Source organism: Cyrtonyx montezumae, unplaced genomic scaffold (genome assembly GCF_038088225.1).
Source record: "Cyrtonyx montezumae isolate F1298 unplaced genomic scaffold, pur_monq_1.0 scaffold_7, whole genome shotgun sequence".
Lineage (NCBI taxonomy): Eukaryota > Metazoa > Chordata > Aves > Galliformes > Odontophoridae > Cyrtonyx > Cyrtonyx montezumae.
This window is the reverse complement of record NW_027072078.1, coordinates 12,687,636-12,693,635: the sequence shown is the minus strand read 5'-3', so window position 1 is coordinate 12,693,635 and position 6,000 is coordinate 12,687,636. Positions and strand designations below refer to the sequence as shown.

Genomic DNA, 6,000 nt, shown 5'->3' with positions numbered 1-6,000 from the left:
TTTCAAGCTGCAAACTCTTGATTCAGGTTCAAGTGCATTATACAATGAGCAGCCTTCTAGGAGAGTGTTTGGTTTGGACACCAGGCAGGTGGGCCAGGCAAGCAGTTTCCCCGTGCTGAGAACTGCCCAGCTCAGTGCAGAAGCCATGCCGCCGGCTGAGTGCTGTGCCCCAGGCAGCCCGAGCTAAGAGGAAGGGCGTGCCGCACAGCAAGGTGACAATAAGGATGTCCCTGCCGCCTTTACAGGGCAATTCACCGAGTCTTTCCACCAGTTTCTCCTCTCCCTGTGCCTCCCAGCCGGTGGCCGGGCCGGCGCTAGGTGGCACTTTGCGCTTGGCCGAAATTTCTCTCTTTGTGGAGTGCGACAGTAACATCAACGCCAGAACCCGAGTTTTGTGTCAGTGAGAGTTGTTCTGCCTCTGCCGTGCTGCCAGGAGGATGAGTAGTTCCCGGTTCCTGCTGTGCAGCTGTTGAAAATGTAATTGTGGGCTTTGTGCTATGGTACGTCACTTCGGGAACACTGTGCGCTTTATGACTGCTGGGCAAGAGCTTGTTTACTGGGGACGTATACAGCCTCATTCCCTCGTGCAGTTACACAACTCTTAGGCAAGTAAAATGCCAGTATTGGCATAAAAATGATGCAAGAGAACAACATCTGTGACTCTGCCCTGTTTCTGTTCAACCTGAATGCGGCATGCTATTAGGGCCAAACTAAGTCTTCACCTGTAGCTGGAGAAGGAGGTAAGGATTAGCACCAAATACTTTTATTTGTTAAAAAAAGTCAAGTGGCAATAGCAGGCAGTTGTATGGAAGCCACCCTGACGATATTCCAGCCTTAAAATAAAGATTTGCTCAAATATTTGGGAGAAGAAATTCCTTCCCATCATGAGCCAGAGAAAATGAAAACACAGTCAGACCAAGATCCTCACAAACATAGGAATGAAATGCTGGCCATGAAGCTAAGAGAAATGCTAAACTGCTGGAAGTGATTAGGAAAAGATATAGGGAAGATTCTAGAAATTACAGAGAGAGAAGTACGAAAACAGAGCAGGGGAAAAATATCTGCAGCAGCTAAAGAGCTCAGCAAGGAGAGGGCTTATCTGTCACAGCCTGTGACAGGAGACCAAGGGAGGGAAAATGCTACGGCAGAGATGAAATAGTGAAGAAATAAGAGAACAAACTGTTGGATTTCTACTTAGGGAGATAGTACATCAAATTCAATACATATTTTGGAGTAATGTTAGTACAGATGTTTGTATTGGTAGGATATGATGTGATCACAAATGGGAACTCAATAAGTGAAGAATGTTTTACAGAAACTTAGGTCGTATTCTGAACGTATCTCCAGAGCTCTCCCTTTGTGTTGCATTCTCCCCACCTGCCAAACCAATTATGCACTGAATAACTAACAGGTGCAGCAGATTGCATATCAGAAAGAGCTTATTTCTTCAAGGCAGCCTGCTTTAACAGCTTCCTGAGCAAAGCAGTGTTCATGTTTGCTTGTGTGCATGTGGATAACTGTTATTATGTATATGTTAATTTTTTTTTGTTTTTTGGAAGCATCAGGATGAACCTGTATGGTGTTTCAGTGACTAAGAACATGTAAGAGGCTGTGCAGCTCCAAAGGAGTGTGTGAGTATTTTCAGGTCAAAAAGAACTAAGGCTCTTGCATCTTTTTTTTTTTATATTTTCATCATCTATTGTTACCATTGTGAATATGTGAATATGTAAAATGCATTGTAAGGTTCTGTGTATGGTAGATGCACTACTAACTAGTATATGAGACAAATGAACAAGACTTGATAATTACTTTCCAGGTAAAACAATGAAAAACACTACATTAAAATAGTGATTAGTTTGTTTGTTTGCCATGTGATACTCTTATTATTATTTTTCTCCAGCCTGAGTGGTTAACTTGTAAGCTCCTCTGTGACTGAATCAATTCCCAAGCTGATACTCGTGCTAGAGAACAAGTGTACACTTGTAGGATCTCCCTGCTTTCAGAGACACAGCAATGCTGCCATTTCAGAAGAAAACATCTTCCTATTGAAATCAGCTAGAGCTATTCTGAGTTCCGTTAAATTCAGTGTAATATAATTTGAACTTTTATTTCCCACTTTTTGCTTTAATGAGTTGAATTTCAGTATTTGTATCAATTATTTTGTTTGATGATTAGGTCAGTTTATTTCACCAGGCTTGAAAGAACATACATGTTGCTGAAGCTTTGGTTGGATGTTCTGCAAGCTGGCTGTGTTACCTTCATTTATTGTTTTCTATCAGGTGCGGTGCTGGGAAGGGTACAGTTGCACCTATAGGTGCTTGAAGTGCCAGTAACAGGTAAACAGGTGCCCATGTCTCAGCTGCAGAACCATGAGATGTGGGCAAGGTGCAGCAGTGGTGAGCTTTGCAACTCCAACTCCAATGCACACGTTATCATATAAAAGATACTGTGTCAAAAATACCACTTATATAAGCTGTTAGAACCAATGCAGATAAGAAACAGTACTGCTGCACAACCGTAGGTGAGTGAATAAATAAGTTTCTGAAGGAGGAAGAATTTTATGAAAGGATTCCAGGTATCCAATATGACTGTCAGCATTCTGTCCCCCTCCTTGCTTCAGTGGTGACCAGCTTCAGGCTTAGAGACAGCAGCACTGAGCAAAGTGCTCTCCAGGCCTCAGGGTTAAGAGTGTTCCTAGCACCAGAGAGGCTGGAATTGGCAAGCCTCAGAAGTCAGGGAAATTCTCTTCCAGAAATCTGTTAATCAGTTTCCCCTGACTCCCTTTCCAGAAGAGAAATCCTGGGGCCTGTTGTCTTTCTATGAATAGATTTTTCTTGGGTTTTCTAAACACGTGTACGTTGTAAGCTGTAAATTTATTTTGCAGTAGCCATGTGAATCTCAGTGTAAGTGACCAGACGATCTAGATACAGATAAGTGCTTTGAGTTGTTCCTGAATGCTCCACTTGCAACTGCAAGAGAACAGATGCTAGAAAACAGCAAACTTTTTGAGCCTTGAACTAGTGCATTGTCTGTGGGCAGTGCTGCCAGTTTTCACATAAAATATGGTTTGTTCTCAGTCCAATCCAAAGAGCATTGGGTAAGTATTTTTCCTGTAATTCAATATAGGGAGATTACATAAGAAATGCTTGCCTCTCCACCCGCTGTTGTAATTGCTTTGTTAGTAAGATGCTCAGATGTTTCCATGCTGTTGAAAGCTAGGTGCACAGCTGTCTGGAAATGACACAGAGATTGTACTTGTAGATTTGTAGCTACATTGCATCCTGATTCATTTGCATTTACCAACATTATTGCTGTCTTCCACCTTCCATAATCATATCTACTCTTGGTAAAGTCACTTTTTGGGCAGTATTTGCTTAGCAGTTGTTTAGAGAGGTGCTAAATTTTCATTTGATAGTGCTGCTTTGAAGCTCAGCTGGCACTTTCTCATGTAAGATAGGGTTTTCTTTTACTTATCACCACTCCTTAGCAATTTGGGTCCAGTTTCTACATGTCCTCTCTGTTTCTAGAAAGGCAAAAGAAAAAACAAACAAACAGAAAACCTGTTAACTTCAGTGTTTTCAGAAACAGGCAAAATGCAATTGCTTACAATAAATTCTTGAGGGTTTTTCTTTAAAATACTCCAGCAGTCTTTTCAGCTTTTAAACAAATGCTTGGGATTTACGCAAATAGCCTTTGCATCAAGTACAAAGACACATTTGTGGTCCCCTGAAAATCTGCCTTAATTGGCTCAGTTGTGTCTTCAAAAATATGTCTGCATGTGGTCACTGCTAGACCTTAAAGCTAAATTACCTTAAGCCTGGTGTCACTGAGAGGGCTAAACTTGCAGAGCCATTGTGGGGCCACGCTTATTACTGTCTGAGGGCAATGCCTTCAATGAAGGCTGCAGGTAAGCAGGGAGACACGCATAGCAGCCATTCCTGGCTGCTTCTCACTGCTGGGGCTGCTGCCCAGGTTAAAAAGCAGACACTACCTTTTCTGTACAAGATGAGTTCACTGCTTTGGTGGCCTATAAATGGATGGAAACAACTGATTGGAGTGAAAACGGAACACAAATCAAGGGGAAAGCATTTTATGTCTATGTGTGGTATAGGAATGCTGACAGGATCAAATTGGGGATAGCTTTTAGTCTTAAGTTTACTTTGTAGCTATTGGAAAGCCTGGCTTTGCATCCCTGGGATACTAAGTCCTCTTTGTCACCCTTGGTTTATCAACACCTTAACAAGAAGAGGGCAGACTAAAGGAGCTGGGATCATTCAGGCTGGAGAAGAGGAAGCTCTGGGGAAACCTTGTTGCTCTCTGCAATGACCTGAAAGGAGGTTGTGGCGGGGTGAGGATCAGCTTCTTCTCCCAGGGAACAGTGATAGGATGAGAGTAAATGGTTGTAATTTGCACCAGGAAGATTCAGGGTGGGTGTAAGGGAACATTTCTTCTCAGGAAGGCTGGTGAGTGAGGTATCAGAACAGGCAGCCCAGGGGCTGTGGTGGAGTCACCATCCCTGGAGGTGAAGGGGATGATAGATGTAGTGCTTAAGGACATGGTTTAGGTGGGCAGTGTTGGCAGTACGTGGATGGTCAGACTAGATGATCTTAGAGGTCTTTTCCAGCCTTAATTATTCTATGATTGTAAACTCAAGCTGCTAGAAGGAGAGGAGTCTCCACACAAACCAAAGCTATATTTGAGGCCAGAGGAGAACACATGGCTCAAATAAAAAGATTGGTGGCTTTGATTAGGCATTATGGGAGTGGGGAGGGGGTACTGAACAAATGAGGTACTGTCCTCTGCTGTTTAGCATTTTCTTGTTTTTCATCTCATCATGTGCCTTGGGTACAATTGCATGTGTCCATTCCTCAGTGCTCCCTAGAAGAAATTGCCAGACCCAGGTTAAGTGCACTTTCCCAATCTGCAGTGTGTATGTGACCAGTGAGATAGAAACAGCCCAGCTTCCCATAACTGCTCATGCTTTACAGAAGAATCGTGCTTGCTTGCTGATGAATATTAACTACAATAAGTGAGCAGCCTATTCAGTCAAACTTTTTTTTAAGTACTGAAGTGTGATAATATTTAAAGTACTTTATCAAATGCTGAATTACTAGTGATCTCTTAAAAGAAGGAGAATGGAAACCCTAAGTTCTTTTAAGGACTGCAGTCTGGCAAGCCTGCCCTGCTACTTCCCAGAGCTTGTCCCTCCAAGGCATGCTGTTTCTACAGGGAAGAGTGCTAGGGCAGAAAGCCAAAAAATCTGAAAGATCTCATTATGCTTTGTACTTCCAAGAGCTAATTCAAATCCATTTGAGTGGTCTTTGTATAGTGCCAAACAGAGAAAACTTAACAACAAATAAATTAACAAAAGCATCTCCCTGAACAATCTTTGCCCCAAAAACTCTCAACCTGAAGTTATACAGGTGGGTGTTACCCAAATGGCATTACCATGTTGCAGTGGTAAATGTGCATTTGTTAGCCTAGGTTATGCACATCCCACCTGGTCTTTTGGTCAGTTTGTGATCAAGGAGGGATCGGATGGAAACAGTAACAGGTGGGTGCTGACTTCAGAGTCAGCATTGCTGCTGAATGTTTGTCTGGGTCTGCACTAACAGTCTGCATTGTTTATGGTATTTTTTTAACCCTTTCTTGGTATTTTTATTTTCCTTTAATGTCACTGTATACATAGTTGTTGCTATATTGATATTATTAATATATACTGATTTGTTTCTGGTAAGTTTTCTGAAAGTATTTTTACATTAGAGCTTGTAAATTGAACTCACTGTGGGTGAATTTATTAAGCATATCCAAAAGGTTACTCATATATCAATTGTCAGTAATTTTGGGTTAAGGTCATTGTTCTTTTCCCTTTGTTCTGACTCCTCTGAATGTTACTTGAAAGGGGAAGGAGAGTGGTTCTCTTTTGGTCAAAGTTTCCAGTTTGATGGGGAAACTAATCAGGGTGCAGTCTATGGACACTGCACCTTGTGTTATGTGGGA

At 42.1% G+C, this 6,000-nt stretch overlaps 1 protein-coding gene across 1 annotated transcript in view; it reads left to right on the top strand.

Moving 5' to 3' along the window:
• Positions 1 to 3,078: 3,078 nt before the first annotated feature.
• Positions 3,079 to 6,000, top strand: part of GPR155 (G protein-coupled receptor 155) — a 31,315-nt gene continuing 28,393 nt past the window's right edge. The window contains exon 1 of the mRNA XM_065751414.1: positions 3,079 to 3,097. The gene's annotated coding sequence lies outside the window, so the exon portion shown is untranslated. The remainder of the gene's footprint in view (positions 3,098 to 6,000) is intronic.